The sequence below is a fragment of the Sapajus apella genome, unplaced genomic scaffold (genome assembly GCF_009761245.1).
Source record: "Sapajus apella isolate SASKATOON/1434 unplaced genomic scaffold, GSC_monkey_1.0 scaffold62, whole genome shotgun sequence".
NCBI classification, from domain to species: domain Eukaryota; kingdom Metazoa; phylum Chordata; class Mammalia; order Primates; family Cebidae; genus Sapajus; species Sapajus apella.
Window position 1 is genome coordinate 3,792,734 of NW_022437002.1, and position 16,479 is coordinate 3,809,212.

Genomic DNA, 16,479 nt, shown 5'->3' on the forward strand with positions numbered 1-16,479 from the left:
ACCGCCCGCGCCGCGCGCCGCCTCCTATTTGCAGGCGGCGGCCGCAGCCCCGGGCTCTGAAAGCCGGTGCCGCATCCTCCTCGGTCTCCGAGCGCCGCCGCCGCTGCCGCCGAACCCGGTTCCTCTGGCCGCTCCGGCCGCTGCCCGCAGCGCGCGCCGGGCCGAGTGACGGCCGAGGCGGGACGCGGCGCCTGCGCGGGCCGGGCCCGGGAGGGGGCGCGCGCCGGGCCGGGCGCGAGGAGCCGCGGGAGAAGGGGCGGGGGGGCGGGGGCGACGCGCGCCGCCTCCTGTTAAAGGGGGAACAGCGCCAGCCGAGCCGAGCGCGCCCCCCACCTCCCTGCCTTGAGCCCCAGGCGCCGGCGCGGGAGAAGCTCTGGGTAAGCCCCCGCCCCGCCCGCCGCCTCCCGGACCGCAGAATGAGGCGATCCGCGACGCCCCTTCAGCGATACCCAGGCCGGAGGCATGTCGTGCCGCCAGGGTCTCCCGGGCCCTGCGGGCTGAAGCATGTGCTCGCCTTCCCGTGTGCATTGCATATTGCATGTCCCTGTGCATGCAGGTGCCAGTCTTGTGCGCTTAACTTTGCATATGCATACAGGTGCCCTAAGTGTGCACTGCCATGTTGCCTGGGTAGGTGCATGCAAGTGCTACGCACATGCATGGTGTATTAACGTCTGCCCAGGTCCTCAATGCATGTTGCTTGTTCCTGTGCTCAGGGAAGCTATATGTATGCAAGCTTACAGGTGCCACATGTGTGTAGAGGACTGTGGGTAACTCATATGTAGCAGCCACATATGTTTACTGCAGTGTGACATGTTTGATGCATACTGTAAACTGCAATGTTGCACGTCCCTAGGCACGGGGATGCTACGCGTGTGCAGTGTGTTACATGTTTTCTTGAGTCCCCGTCTATTCCCACAAGTGCCTTTCCCTGTGCCAGGGGCGCCCCCATGTTGCATCTGTTTGTGTGGAAGCAGCAGAGATGTACAGACCCACCCCTTCCCCATCTTGGCACTGTGCCCAGAAACAGTTGGGTGGGGCCTGAACCCACATGGTTCAGACGGTACACAGGGAGATGCCCATGGCTCAGGGCCCCGGTCAGGCGATCTGTGGCCTGGGCACGTTGCCATCAGTAAGGTAGGCTGACCAGGGACACACCATTGCAGCCAACACAAGCAGGTTAATCCCATGGCTTTCGTCAGAGAGGAAACCAGCAGGGGGCAGCTTTGCAATGAGGGTGGGATGGTTTCAGGACCATACTTTTTGAAGGTTCACCAGCCAGGAAGGGCCAAATTTTCAGGGCAAAGAAATCCTCAGTCCAGCCAATACCAACCCTACCTCTCCACTGATGCCACTTGAGTTGTGTCACCCCCGAGATTGGACAAGATGAAAAAAGCCTACCTCTTCCCAGGGGCAGTACCAGGAAGAGGCTGAGAACCGCCCTCTTTTCCCTCTTTCTGTGTTTCCCACCTCCAGCAGCCTCAGTGACATTTGTTGTGAGTGATTGTGAGAGATTATCGACTTTAATGGAAGGAGGTAATAAGGGGCAATGGAGGAATCTCACCTGTCACCTTAAGAGAATTTATGAGGCCTTATGAGTCAGGGAGGAGGACTGGGCCGGCACCTTCCCTTTCCCTGTGGATGCCCAGGGAGGCCTGCGCCTTGGGCCTAGCACTGGCAAGCAGGGCTCCTAGGGTTTGCTGGGCACCCTCAAACACACCCAGACGTCTCTGGGTTTCAAGACTCAGCTGCTACTGTGAAAACCACTCTAGGCAGGCCTTGCCAGCTGCAAAGTGTGTTGGGAGCCATCCCAGAGCAGTGAGAAATCTGGGCCCCCTTCTTACATAGGCGCTGGGAGGGGCAGTGGGGTTACTGAGACTGGGGCTTCAAGGAGGTGGGGAAAAGTGGGAAAAATGGTGGGGACATGGGTTGCCCATAAGGATGCAAGCCCCTTAGAAATCTTCAGGACCCTGTCCAAGCTCCTCTTCTACAGGGAGCCCACCCTTCTCCTACAAGGAGCCTGCTTCCCTCTTTATGAATATTCATGATAATTAGCATATTAGAGACCAGAGGCCAGAGAAAACCAGGCAGGTCTCTTGCAGATGTAATGCAGCTGGATCCCTGAGGCCCCCCTCCTCCTTCTCCAGGATGCAGCTGAGTGAGAGGTGATGGGAGGGACTGGCTCCAGACAGACAGCAGCGATTCTTGTCTGTCTCTCTGTTCCTTAGTAGCCCTCTGACTTCTTGACCCCTTCAATCGGCCACAAAAATGTACACCCAGGGAAAGACAGGTGGTCAGGCAGAGTAAGGGACTGACAGAGATGGTGTCCCATACCCAGGATCTCACTGGGGCAAGGTGGGGAGGTCAGCAAGGCAAAAGGAGCTGTGGGAGCTGTGTGGGGAGAGCAGGACTCCCGGGGTTGCACAGGAGTGAGCAGGCCAGACTAGGGCTGACCTCTGGAAGGCTCTCCCTGGAGGCACCTCTCTGAATCAGGGTTTCCCCACCTCCTTTCCCAGGAGCCCCTGCCCTTCCAGACTCACTTTGGTAATAATGCCACCCAGGAGGACTTGGAGTAATTACAAATCGTTTCCATATTCAAATCCAGCTGGTTGAAGAGAAATTACTTATCTGATGCTCAGGCGGGGGTGAAGAGAGCAAGTCTTAGCCCCATGAGGGGCCTCCAGGGAGCCTGGGGCAGAGACTGGGCATGGGAGGGGGCACCGGCCAGAGCTTGAGTGCAAAGGGCTTGGGCAGAATAAAGGGACATCTCCTTGAGCCCCCTAAGCTGGACAAAGGAAAATGACCTCAGCCCTTTAGCCCCATTGGGGCCCCCTCTGGAACCTCTGATGGGATTATGGGGATCCACCCCACAAGGGCAACCGCCTTGCTGTCACCCTGCCTTGCTAGGTGACCTTGAGAAAGTCCCTTCAGCTTTCTGGGCCTCTGTTTCCTTATCTGGGAAATGGTATAAATGATCTCAGCCTGGGATCCAGTGAGATAAAAGATGGATTAGCAAGGGCTATGTCCCTCAAGGGGTCTTTGTAAGTAATTATTTTATTACCAATTAATTAATATTTTTGTCAACGATAACAACCATCAATGGCCCAGTTGGAAGACAGACAGCTCTCAAAGTCTAAGCCAGTAGGGCTGCTCAGGAGAGGATGGTGTGTTGAGGAAGGGAGCTGCCCTGGCCTCACCCGCCTGGCCTCAGCCTTGCCTCCCGCTGGGCCGGCCATGGCTATGCTTCATTGCCCTTTAAACAGATGAGAAAATGTTCTTCTTCCCTTCCCAATGATTTATTTGGCCCAGAGCCTAGGCAGGTTTCCTTCCAGCCAGTGGGACCTAGGAGCACCCCTCACTCAGCCCTGTTCACCACTGCCATTCAAATAGGCACCCTCTAGGGCCACCCAGAACTGTGGGTGCCAAGGTCTCCTTCCAGCCCCGCCCCTACCCCAGACACCTATCAGGAGCTCATAACATGTCCATAAAGACACCCAAATCCATGTGACAATCTTCTGCCCCAGAGTTTGTATGACCAACACCTGAGAGCTCTGAATGGCATGCATCCTGGAGGCCATCCTGGAAAAGGTGGACTGGCCCTCTCTGCCTGTGGGAAATCCTGCATGTCTAGCTTCCATCCTTCTTGCTGCAGATGCCAAATGGGTTAGGAGCTTAGGGCAACCCAGGTTGAGTGTTTGTCATTTTCTTGCTGCTGCAGACTGGGGAAAGAAGGGAGGATGCCTTGCTCCCTAGCCAAATCCTCCCAGAAATGCCTGGTTTGTGTGCAACTCATTGAGCAGTGCCTGCATTCTCTGGCCCCTAGGGCAGAGGATAGAGCGGCCCTTTAGAGTCCTGGGTGATCTAACATACCAGAGGGTACACACAAGTGTATATAGAGCCTGGCACCTTTATTCATTTATTCAACAAATATTTATTGAGTCTACTATGTTCTAGGCACTGGGATCCCGGCCATCAGCAAGTCTTGTTGCTTCTACCTCCCAAAATATCCCAGATCTATCTACTCTTTACATCCCCACTGCCAACAGGGTAGTCCACGCCACCGTCATTCAGTGCCTAGATTCTCCCTTACTTAATTTCTGAGCTCCCACTCCTACCTACTCCACCCCAGCCCATTCTCCTGGAGCCCACTGAGCCATCTCTTTAAAAATGTAAATCAGGGTACCTCTTAAGCCTTCTAGTGGCTTCCCACTGCACTTGACAATGTGGCCTTCCAGACCCTGTATGTTCTGGCCCTTAGCAGGCTCTCAGACCATCTCCAGTCCCCTACCCCCACCCCACACTATGCTGTAGCCACACAGCTCTCCTTGCTGCTCTTAGAAAACTCCAAACCCTTCCCCCAGTAATTCCCATGGCTGACTCCTTATCAAGAAGGTCTCAGCTCCATCATCACTTCCTCCAGGGAGCCTACCCTGACCACACTCCTAAACTAGCCCTGCCCCACCCCCGGTTGCTTCATCCCACATCCCTGCTATATTTCCTTGGCAGTATTCATTGCTCTGAAAGCACGTTGTTTATTTACACAAATGTCACCTGTTTTTTGCCCCCCTGGACTGTGAGTTCCATGAAGTAAGGGACCTTGTCCATCCATTCACAGCTGGAGCCCGTGGCACGCAGCACCAGGTACAAGGTAAGTACTCAGCAAATATTTGCTGAGTGAATGAATGGTGAAATGGCAAGCAGACACCTTGTTCTCACAGAGCTTTCGATCTGTGACCCCTGACTGATGTTTGTACAGTAAAACACTGGCTCACAGTTTTCCACGTGATGAACCAGAAAGGATTCAGCCTCTGAGGTCACACAGACCTGGATTCCTGCCTCTGTCCCTCACCAGTTGTGTGTCCTTGGACAGATCACTTATGATATCCAAGCCTCAGTTTTCTCTTCTGTAAAATGGAAACAATGATCCCAACTTAGCAGAGCTGATGTGGTTCACATCAGATGAAAAAGAGGAAGTGCTTCACACAGTGCTATGCTTAGATGCCATCTGCATGTAGATGGCATCTGCAGGAATGTGGGCCCCTTTCAGACTTACTAGGGCTATGGGCTGTTCTGGGTTCTGGGGACACGGCGATCACTCAGAATTGGGGCCCTAACCTTAACACCTTCCCAGCAACCCCCACATCCCCAAAAGGAAGAGAGGTGTACCAGCAGGAGCTCTTATCTGCTGAGATCATTGCAGAGAAGGAGGGAGGAGCCAAGGTTTTGCCAGAGTGACAGGGACAGTGTGTGTGGGGGATCCCTGGAGAGAAACTGAATCTGAATCCACTTCTCTGCAGCACCTCCTCTCCTTATTTGGAAGTTCCTCTTCCTTTTTGGCCTTCCATGTCTGTGTAAACACACACACACACACACACACACACACACACACACGTCTGCATGTATAGATAAAGCCATATCTACATACTAACACAGTTGCCAGTCCTTAGACATATATACTTGACTGGGATTCACAAGTATATGAATAACCACGTACACACAACCCCAGGACACAAGCCCTCTCCATTTTTCTGGTCCAGTAAGGATACGTCTGGCTTATTGATTAGTCCTACCACCTCTGGCTCTAGACTGAGGTCAGACACAGTCCCTCACAGGAGGGAGCCCAGGCACTCCCCCTTGGTAAATTCTTCCTAAGGTCTAATCCCACACTCCCCTACTGTAGGCCTTAAGGTCAATGAGCCCTGGCAGCCATTCCAGACAGCCAGGGATGGCAGCACCATCCCCTGTACCCACATCCTGAGGCTGGTGGATATGCAGGATGCAGAGGCACCTAAGAAGAGCTGCTCCCAGCTTCCTGCCATGGGCGGGGGTGAGGAGCATCCCTCAGGGAGGGGCTGGGACACTCTCAGCAGGCATGGGGCACGCTGGCAGTAGCGGGGGAGGGGGGCAGTGTGTTTCACTGCCTGGGATGCCCCAGGTCCTCTCTCCTGGGCTCTGTGCCACCTGGATCCTGCTGAATTGGGCTTGTGCCAAGCAGGACACATGGGCTTAGCAGGCAGGGGTGCAGTGACCTAGAGGTTTGTAGGCACCGGCTCATTCAGCCAAGCCCCTCTGTGGGCCTGACACTGTGCCAGCCGCTCTCCACTTATTGTTCAAATGAGCCTTCAGAACAACCCTTGCAATCAGTCTGGTCACCCACATTTCACAGATGAGGAAGCTGGTTTACAGAGAGGCTGAGACAAGCGGCAGGCCTCCACCCCATTCAGGGTTTGCTCGAGGCCCTGCTTCAGTTCTGCCTCGGCCTGGCTGGGCCTGGTCCTCCTTGCTACCCTCCAGAGGACAGACCAGGCACCAACTTTTGAAACAATTTATTTTGAGATTAGAGTTGATCTTCCAGAGAAGACCAGCTCCCTGGAGGTGAGAGATTGGTCAGTGGGGTTCTGACTCCCAGGGCTTGACACCTGCTAGAAGAGGCTGAGGCTGGACCCCTAGGTTTTGGGGGAGACAACCAGACTTGCTGAGGGTGCTGAAAAGGACGAGATGCAGTATTGGTGACACCTACAGGCCTCCCTGGCTGGCACAACCACGCTCCTTACCGACAGGACCACACAGTGACACACCCCAGGAGGACATCTGTCGCTCTTGCTGGAGAGGAACGTACACCACCCTATGCTGGTAATAAAGCAATCACCGCAGGGTTAGGGAGCGGTGCTTCCGGCTCACGGCCAATCCTGGCACAACTCTGACCTCAGAGGGTCCCAGGCTTGGGGGTGAGGCCTGTGGATGGAGCATGGGTAGGGGTGTAAGGCTCCAGAGCCTTGTGGTTGAAGGGGAGGGCCCTGGAGCACCTCGCCAAGTGAACGTTCTGTGTGTCAGAGTGGGAGTGAGTGGGGCTGAGTTCCGGTACACGTGTGGGTGGTTGTGTGCGTCAATGTGTAGGGGGAGAGTCTGTGTGTGTCTATGGCGTGCCTGTGTGCAGTTTTCGTGTGTGTCTGCCTAGACTTTGTACGTCAGAAGCCTGGACCTGGCTCTGGGATCTCTGCTGCATGTGCAAGTGTGTGCCTTTGTTTGCAGGGTGTGTGGCGTGTTCATGCATTTCTTTTCTGTCTGTGTGTACGCATGGGGTAGAACGCATACGCACATATGACGCCGGGATTTGGCCTCTACTGTGTCTGGGCAAATGTGAGGTGTATTGACAGGGCAGTATTTGCATGTCATTGGAGTTTGTGTGCAGCCAGAGTGCAGTGTTTCCTTGTGTTCAGTGTGTGCTTGAGCCTGTGTGTGTGTGTGTGTGTGTGTGTGTGTGTGTGTGTGTGGAAAGTGTTTGCAGGCCTGTGTGTGTCTGTTCCTTTGGTGAGTCAGGGTGCATGGCATTCGCAGGCCCCAGTGTGACCACGTCTGTGTGTCAGTGGCATGTGTCTGTGCCAGCCTGAGGTGCGTGTCTCTGTGTGTGCCTGGCGGTGCTGGCAGGCCCTCAACTTCCAGGGAGATCTGTGTGTGAAACTGTTGGGTATGTGTGTCTGGGTGTCCTATATCTGTCTGGATGAGGGGTTTGGATGCACTGTGGGGCATCTCTGCAGATCTGTATCTGTGGCCTTGGAATTCTTGTCTTTGGAGACTTTGGGAAGTAATCCTCCCCTGGAAACCCTCTCCTATTCCCAGGCTGAATCCTCCATCGGGCCCTCCCTTAGAACCAGCTGGGCCAGCTGTGAGCCTGACTTTCCACTGGAGGTCCCCCTTGTGAGGGAACCCTGAGGCTGCACAGCCATCGGGTCAAGGTCACATATGGAGGGACAGAGGCTCCTATTCCTATGGTGCCCTTACCCCTTACCCTCACAAAGGGCCCCACCGCCGGAAGCCGCCTACGCTTCCCACACCTTGTGCGGGTCTCACCTGAAATGAATGTTAATTTCCGCTCAGGGCTGGCGGCGTAGTGAGTCCCGGGCCCGTGTGTGGGGCCGCGCCGCGGCTGGGAGCCGCGGAAGGGAGCGCGAATTTGAATTTCAAAGGCAACTGGGGCCCAAGTGCGTCTGCGTTGCGCGATTGTGTGTGTGGCGCTTTTGTGTGTCCGCGAATGCGCGCCTGCATGTGTGGCGTGTGTCGGGGTGTTTTATGACTGTACTCCGTGAGGCCGTGTGCGAGCCCTGGCATGGGCTGTGAGTGTGGCAGGGAGTGCGGTGTCGTGGGTCGCCTGTCGGTGTGTCTGTGCGTGCTTGCGCGCAAGCCTTTGCCTCTGTAAGTGCGTATTTTTAGGACCGAGTCTGTGTTTGAGCCTGTCTGTGTGTATCGGCATGCCAGGCCCTGCGTGTGTCTGTGCGCGTCTGCCGGGGCGCGTGTGTGCGGGTGTGTCCGTGTGTCTGTGCACGTGCAGGAGAGCGTTCCCATCTGTGTGTGTGCATCCCAGTCTGGGCTATGTGTAACTCAGGGACAAGTCTCTGAGCCTGCCTGTGCCTTTGTGTGTCCGTGTTCTGGCCGATGCATGTGTGTGCTTGGGTGTCTGTGTCGTGGTGTGCCCCTGTCGTTTGCGCCTGCAAGTGCTGGAGTGTGTGAATGTGTAGCTGTGGGAATGAGTGTGTGTGAGTGTGCAGAAGGGGCGCCGCGCCAGGGAGCGTGGGTGCCGGGGGCTAAGCACGCCCTGTGTCCCCCCACGGCCAGTACCGCCCACCCGCTACGCGCTGTGTGCCCGCCCCGTGAGGGCCTTCTCTGGGCGCTGGAAGGGTGCTGAGCAAATGGCCCTTTCCTCCCAGGCACCCCGGGCCCACTGCAAGCATTGGGCACACCCGCCCCTTCCTCCAGCGGCCCCGCTCGCTGACCCACGGGCATTCAATGGGCACTCCCGAGGCAATGGCCGGAGAGGATGGGCCGTTATCGGGAGGGACCCAGCGGTGCCGGCTTCACGCTCTCGCTCTGCTGAGGGCTTGGGGGCAGCTCATCCGTCTTGGGCAATGGGCCTGCTCGCTGTGAGATCCATGTCTTGTTGCTGAGCTGGAGACTCAAGTTAGAGTGCAGGAAGGACCACCGGGGTCCGAGGCAACCATGCACACACTGCCATAATTCAGACACACCACGTTCCCCAGCACAGCTGACCTGGCACAGGAGTCTGGGACAGGCCCCTGGCACGGGGCTCAGGGACAAACCCACCGGTGCACACCCAGGAGTGCACACACACACATACACCTGACCCAGAGACTCAGCCGATCTGTGCACACCCCACACTCAAACAACCCCACCTCTCCCTGGGTCTTGGACTCTGTGGTTGAAGAAGGCCAAGACTCAGAAGTCCCAGAGACTAGGGGCAGCCTTGAGTCACTCAGGGTCCCCTCCACTCCAACAGCTTTGGAGAACCAGAGGTGGTTCACCCTCCATCCTGCCTCCCTGAAGCTCTCAGTCAAGGATTAACAGGAAAAAGCAGACCCCAACTCCAGTCATTTCCATCAGGTGCCACACCGAAGCCAGAAGTAGGCAAGGGCCAGGGGCTGCCTCTTCATGGGGACGCTCCTCCCTCCCCCAGCCACAGAGACCTGGCATGATGGTGATGTCAGGATGTCCAAAGGACAATAAAGGAGGAACTGCAGATGGAGTGATGACTTCGCAGCCTCCTTCCCTGCCAGATTGGGAGCATTTTGAGAAGGGGTGTGGGCTGACTCCTCCCAGTAATGCTCAGCTATGGGCCTGGCACCAAGGGTCTACTCCATTTAAAACACATATTGATGGAATGAAGGAAAGCAGTAAATGAGTCAGAGAATGCAGGACCACTTAAGAAAGGAGGGAGCACTGTACAGAAGAGGCAGAAATAGTATACCCAGGCTGTGTGCACGACTGTGTGCATGCATGTGTGTGTGTGCATGTGTGTGTGTGTGCGCGCGTGCGCGCGTGTGTGTGTATGTGGTGCGTATGCTTGGGGGAAGATGTGTGTAATGAAGGTTAGGCTGGAAATACATCACTGAGGGCCTTGTAAGCCAAACCAGAGGTAGATTTTATTCTGAAAGCAAAAGAGATCTATGAAGGGTTTTGGACGGAAATAAATCATAGTCAAGTTTGTTTAAGAAACAATTGGGGCAAATGGAAGGTGGATTTGAAGAGTCAGGATTGAAGAAGGGGACTGGCTTGGAGGCTCATTCATTCATTCAAGAATTATTTATTGGGAGCTTACTAAAAGTGTCCGGCACTGAGTGAGCCGAACAGATACAATCAGTTGAACAGTTCCGAGACTCTAAGGAACGTCTGGAACCTGATCACGTAACTGCTGTGTTTATGTGGAGTTCACTTTCTGGTGGGAAAAGGGAGGCAGACACGAACACTCATGTTCGTGTGGACAAGTGTGAAGAGGGAAAAGAGTGTCCGGCAAGGGGGCAGAAGTGGCGGATGAGAATGGGGGCTGTTTTAGGAAAGGTGATCAAGGAAGGTGTCTCTGAGAAGGTGACATCTGAGCAGACTCCTGAGGGACGTGAGGGATATTTGGAGGAAGAGCTGTTCAAATAGGGGAAATTGCCAGTGCAAAGGCCCTGAGGGGGAGTGTGCCATTTACTCAGATGGGGAAAGACTGTGGGAAGTCGATGATTTCTATTTTAGACATGCTGCATTGAGGTGCCTTCAGGACATCCAGAGACAGTGTCCAGGAAACAGGAGAGATCTGGGTAAAGATAGGGATTAAAGAGGCCGGGCGCGGTGGCTCACACCTGCAATCCCAGCACTTTGGGAGGCCAAGGGGGGAGGATCACTTGAGCCCAGGAGTTTGAGACCAGCCTGGGCAACATATCGAGAACCTGTTCTCAGCAAAAAAATAGATTAGCCAGGTATGGTGGTGCACCCTTGTAGTCCCAACTACTCAGGAGGCTGAAGCAGAAGGATTGCTTGAGCCCAGGAGTTCAAGGCTGCAGTGAGCCATGACCACTGCCTGTACAGAGTAAGACTGGGCAGAGCAAGACCCCAACTCTAAAAAATAAATGATAGGGAGTAAAGAGAATTGAACCCTGGGAAGTGATGCAGAGGATAACTGCAGGCAGGGGAAGAGGAAGCAACCCGAGGTGTGAGAGTCAACTCTGGGGAGACTGGATGCTAGGGATGGGGAGTGGGGAATGGAGACCACGTGACTAATGTGGCATCCCCAGAATGGTCCTGAGAGCAGCTGCTCCTCTTTCCGAAATAGCTGGGGCTATTTCACCACATTTCAGGTGGGTTCAGTGGTATGCTGGTACCATTCAACAACTGGCTTAGGGGCAGGGAAGTGCAGCCCTGATTTGCAGCATTTGCCAATTTCCATGGTGTAAATCCTCCCATGGTGGCCAATTTATATTACCAATGTGAAGTTAACTGGCTGGCAAAATTCCTAAAAATTTAACAGTCCACTCTCACAAGCTGGTATGGGCTGGCTCTAGCACCTTCTCCAGACCCTTTCCAGAGAGATGGGGAGAGGCAGAAAGCCTAAAGTGGCAGTGAGGAGATCTGCCTGACAGTCAGGGAGGAAAGCATTCTGGCCTCCCCATCTTCCCTCTGGACACCCAAGTCATTCCCCAGGAAGCTCTGGAAACCTCTTCTGTGTTCCTGCTGCTCCTCCAGCTCTAACAATTTGGCATCCTGCCTAGGCCCTCTTTCCATTGCATTTCCTACCTAAAAGGTGGGCTGGGCTGGGCACAGTGGTGCACACCTATAACCCCAGCACTTTGGGAGGCTGAGGCAGGCAGATCACTTGAGTCCAGGAGTTTGAGACCAGCTTGGGCAACATGGCGAGACCCCGTCTATAATAAAAATACAAAAATCAGCCAGGCGTAGTGGCGCATGTGAACAGTCCCACCTACTTGGGAGGCTGAGGCCGGAGGATCACTTAAGCCTGGGAAATCAAAGTTCCAGTGAGCCAAGATCACTGCACTGCACTCCAGCCTGGACATTAAGAGTTAGAGCCTGTCTCAAAGAAAAATAAGGTGGGCTGACACCACACCCCACCCACTCTTCCTGCTTCCCTCCTTTAGAAGCAAATGCCAGAGAGCCACAGGCCGTGTCATCTTCACCCTCAGCCAGGGCACAGCTCTGGTCAGTGTAAACAGATGGCTTGGATGTTTGGTCCAGCTGTGCCACCAGCTCCTAGGAGGCTCCTCGCTCTATCTGTTATCAGTGCCCCCCTCTGTAAGGTGGTAGCAAGTGCTAGCCTCTCCAAAGGTCCTTTCAACTGTGAGATTCCGGAATTTCTATCACTCCCTGTCTCAGCCCTGACGGCAGCTCAGGGCATTCTCTCTCAAACAACCATTTCCCCAGCCTGCGGCCCCCCACTGCCTCCAGCTCCCCAGGCTCCCGGATAAGGGGCCCAACTAATTACATTAGGATTTCATGCTAATTAGCAAACAATTACACGGGCAAATTGGTGCCTAATTTGGAGCAATAATGACAGCTCCGTTGGCCGAGGAACGTAGCTGCAGACAAGACTGTTCCCCTGGCCTGGCCCTGTCAGGGCCCCTGGAGGATGGGAGCCAGCTTTCTGGTCTAATCAGGGCCAAGGCCTGCAGTTCTCCTTATAGGATCTTTAGGCAACTGTTTATGTTGATTACATGGTCAGCCCAGGCCTGTGCTAAGTGAAGAGGGTAGAGGAAAGGGAGGGAAGGTGAAAGTGAAGGAGGAGGGGCACCAAGGCCTACAGGGCTGGCTTTAGTGAGAAGATGGGGAAGATTTGGGGAGGGAGAGAAGAGGGATGACAGCATGGGGAAGGGGAACAGTAATTAATGTGAGCATCGGCTTGGATGCTGGAATAAGCCATAGGAGCTCAAGGCTAATGGAGAAACCAGGTGGACCAGAGCACGGGAAGGTAGGGGAGCTGAGGCCACAGAGATATATAGGGCCAGACTGGGACTGTCATTCCAGGAAATTTGAACATTCTCCTGGAGGCCTTGGGAGCCACCAAGGCTTCAGGGTGAAAGGAGTGGACTATGCTGGGACTCATCTTAAACTCGGGATCTTGGATCACCAGCTGCCATCCATCCCACCTACAGCCTGCCATGGGGTCCCATGTGGTTTGCCCTGTTAACATCTCTAGAACCTACCATCCTCGTTCAGGACCACAGGTACCATAGCAGTAGCCGCCACTACTATCCCCCAACCATTCCCTGTCGATGTTTTCTCCAAGTGACCACCCTATGGCACAAACCTACCCCATATTCCTCCTCTCCTTAAACCCTCAATGTCTCCCCAGTGCTCTCAGAATAAAGTTCCAACCCGCTGTAGACATTCCAGCTTTCCCTCCCTTCCCCCGTCTGCATCCACCCTGTTCCCTGGGAGCTAGACACCATTTACAGATTGTGCCAAGCTCTGTCGCACCTCCAAGCCTTTGGCCGTGTTGTTCCCTCTGCCCAGACTGCTTTCCCAGCACCCCTTTTTTGTTACCAAACGCATCCTCCCAGGCCCCCTCCTCTGCCTCCCAGATTTCCCCAGGAAATACCAGTTCTTCTCTCCCCTGGGCTCTGTCTGTAAACTCCTTCTTCTGTGGCACAGGTCACTCCATATAAGAGCTCTTTGTACCAGGGTCTGCCTGTCCCACCCGACTTGGAGCTGATTAGAAGCATGGCCTGGCTCGGGTGCAGTGGCTTACGCCTGTAATCCCAGCATTTTGGAGGCTGAGGCAGGCAGATCATCACCTGAGGTCAGGAGTTTGAGACCAGCTTGGCCAACATGGTGAAACTCCATCTCTACTAAAAATACAAAAGCTGGGCCTGGTGGCGCATGCCTGTAATCTCAGCTACTCTGGAGGCTGAGGCAGGAGAATTGCTTGAACCCAGGAGGCGGAGGTTGCAGCGAGCCGAGATCGCGCCATTGCACTCCAGCCTGGTGCACAAGAACAAAACTCCAACTCAAAAAAAAAAGAAGAAGCAGGGCCTGGCGCTGATTTACTTGATGTCTCCTTCACCCAGCACCAAAAGTGAATGGAAAAAGAAGACAAAGGGATAGGACAAAAACATTTCCCCCCCAAGCACAGTGGGGAAACTGAGGCAGAGGCCCAGAGAAATATTTATGAAGCTAGTGAATGCTTCTCTCAGAAAGGAAAGCTGGCTTAGCTTCCAGCCTCTGCCCATTGGAGCCAAACCCTGCCCCCATCCCCTCTATGGTTTCCTCCTGAAGACCATCACAATCTGAAGCACCCACCTCCACCAACCCCGCCCTGGTGTTTTCACCTCTGCTTTCAGTAAGTGAGATAAAGAAAGCCCCTAAATCCAAGACTTCCCAAAAAGCAAAGGCAGCTCTCATGGGACTATAGCAGAGCAGACTGAACTGCAGCATGAAGGACTCTGGGCAGGCTCAAGGAAGAACCTCCTGGCCATCAGAGCTCAGGTGATCCCTAAGGGAATGACCAATGGGGAAGGGGAGGGGGCTTGACCTATCCAAGGGGTGTCAGGAAGAAGAAGCTGGGGATGAAACACAGATCTTTCCAGAGGCAGGGGGATGACCTGGCTGACTTGCCTGAGAGCTTGGTTCTCACTTGGGGGGCTGCTACTCTATCTCAAGGCCCATCGCTCACATTAATTACCGAGAAGGAGCCGATTTCTCCTCATTTCCAGACTCCAAATGACAGTATCATTAGTCTGGTAATGTGCGGAGAAATTGTGCGTGTCTGTCTTGGAATATGTCCTGAACCAGACTGTGTGAGGGCGCCCCTAGCAGGGGTTTGTCTCCAAGACACTCCCCGTGGCTGAGGGCCAGTCTCCAGAAGAGATGCTGTGCCACCAGGGCAGAAATGCTCTCCCTCTCTGTTCAGTGGGCACTAACGATGGTGATTCAATCAAAGCATCATAGCAGGCAATGGTGTGGGCAATAGCCCACAACACGGAAACCCTGCCACACATGAACAGAGTCACTCTTGACTTACCACAAGGACAGGAACCTCCCTGGTCGGGGCTGAACTTGAACTTGAAGCCTGCCTGCTGTGCCATGGTCCTTCCCAGTCTTGCCTGGACACTTTTCTCTGAGCTCCTATCCACCTCTGGACCAAGAGGCATCTGGGTGCCATCTTGGCTTGGGGAAGGAGGAATTGGCAGTTCCTGAACATTTTCTCTTCCCTCAGCAAAGTCAGCTTCCTGGATGTGAACAGAACGCTGCCTCCTAGCCCTGAAAAACTCGCCTCTGCTCACAACTCTTCACACACCTCTCCATACTCGTCATGTAGAGTGCTCTTTCAAACCCACTTGACACACGAGGAAACTGAGGCTCAGAAAAGCAAGGCCATTTGCCCAAGTTCAAGCCTCAGAGCTGAGCTCGACCCCCAGGTCTGCCTGAGGCCAAAGCTCAGACTGAAGCCAGAGGCCTCAATTCAATCTATGCAGGACTCCGAAGCTCCCACCCTCAGAGCTGAGGTTGGTGAAGCAGAGGCAGGATGTGAAATATAATTATAGCTCAGTGTGATGCACGCATGACACGAAAGAGGAGATCCGAAAGGTTGATCCTCCCCAGTAATCAAAGGAATGCAAATCAAAACAACAGTATAATGCAGTTTTACCTATTGAAATTAAGACAGGTTTTGTTTTGTTTTGTTTCGTTTTTTAAAGACAGCACCAGTATCGTGAAAACTGAAATCTGGGCCGCTCTCAGACTCCATTGATGAAAGGGTAAATTAGAACAACTTTTCTAGAAAGCTCTAACACCGGGCAGGTGTGTTAGAGCTTTAAAAACAGACAGACCCTTTGGTCCCATCAAGCTACTTGGAGGAACTCAATCCAAAAAATAACCACAGCTGTTAAAAAGAACCATGTACAAAGATGCTTATTACTGTTATTTACAACTATGAAAAATCATAACCAACATAAATGTTTAGCAATACAGGGTTGGATAAATAAATTATGATATATCCATATATAAAGATATTATGCAAACATTAAAAGTCAGGATCTCAAAGAATCTTACCCTACAGTGTAGTATCTGCTGACTCGGACCCGAAAGGCGGTGATGAGGCGGTCCAGCTGGTTGCCAGAATGAGAGAATCGCTCTCCACCACCCCCTCCATACTCTCCTCTATAGGAGGAAGACCTGGCCTGAACTGGAGGGGCAAGCAGGAGTTAGAGGGAGAAATCTTCCAGGAGTTGAGTTTCTCTGCACCACCCCTGTTCCTCCCACATCCCAGCTCCCCCACCCCAAGCCAGCCTCCAAAAGCCTTGGCCAACAGCAGTGCCCAAGGCTGCCTTCCCATGTCCCCCTTACCAGGCTCCTGGTATCTCACTTACTGGCATTGGCAGAGGCTAAGGCACAGAGAAGAGCTAGGAGAGCAACAGTCAGCGTCAACATTCTGGGGCTGCAGTGGAAAGAAAGAGCAAATGAAGATTCACCTTTTTCTTTGTGGACTTCATTGACCCAGGCACTCCTGACCTGCAGTTCAGACCAAGGCTTCTTCAGCCTTCATCTCAGACCTAGCAGACCCAGTCTTGAGCTTAGAAATGCCTGTCCATCGCCTGTAGTTCTTTTGCTCCCCAATTCTCCCTTCTATGTCCCTGACCCCTCCAGCTCTTCCTGGTCTGGCTGTAGCCAAGCCCTCCTCTTTTCTCTCAAGCCTGA

At 53.9% G+C, this 16,479-nt stretch overlaps 1 long non-coding RNA gene across 1 annotated transcript; it reads right to left on the reverse strand.

Annotated features, from left to right (window-relative positions):
- Nucleotides 1-8,937: 8,937 nt before the first annotated feature.
- Nucleotides 8,938-16,260, reverse strand: LOC116529180. Its single transcript, XR_004259421.1, has 3 exons — nucleotides 16,152-16,260; nucleotides 15,835-15,967; nucleotides 8,938-8,947 (listed from the first exon to the last, which is right to left on the reverse strand). It is a non-coding gene; the product is annotated as an uncharacterized LOC116529180 (long non-coding RNA).
- Nucleotides 16,261-16,479: the final 219 nt, after the last annotated feature.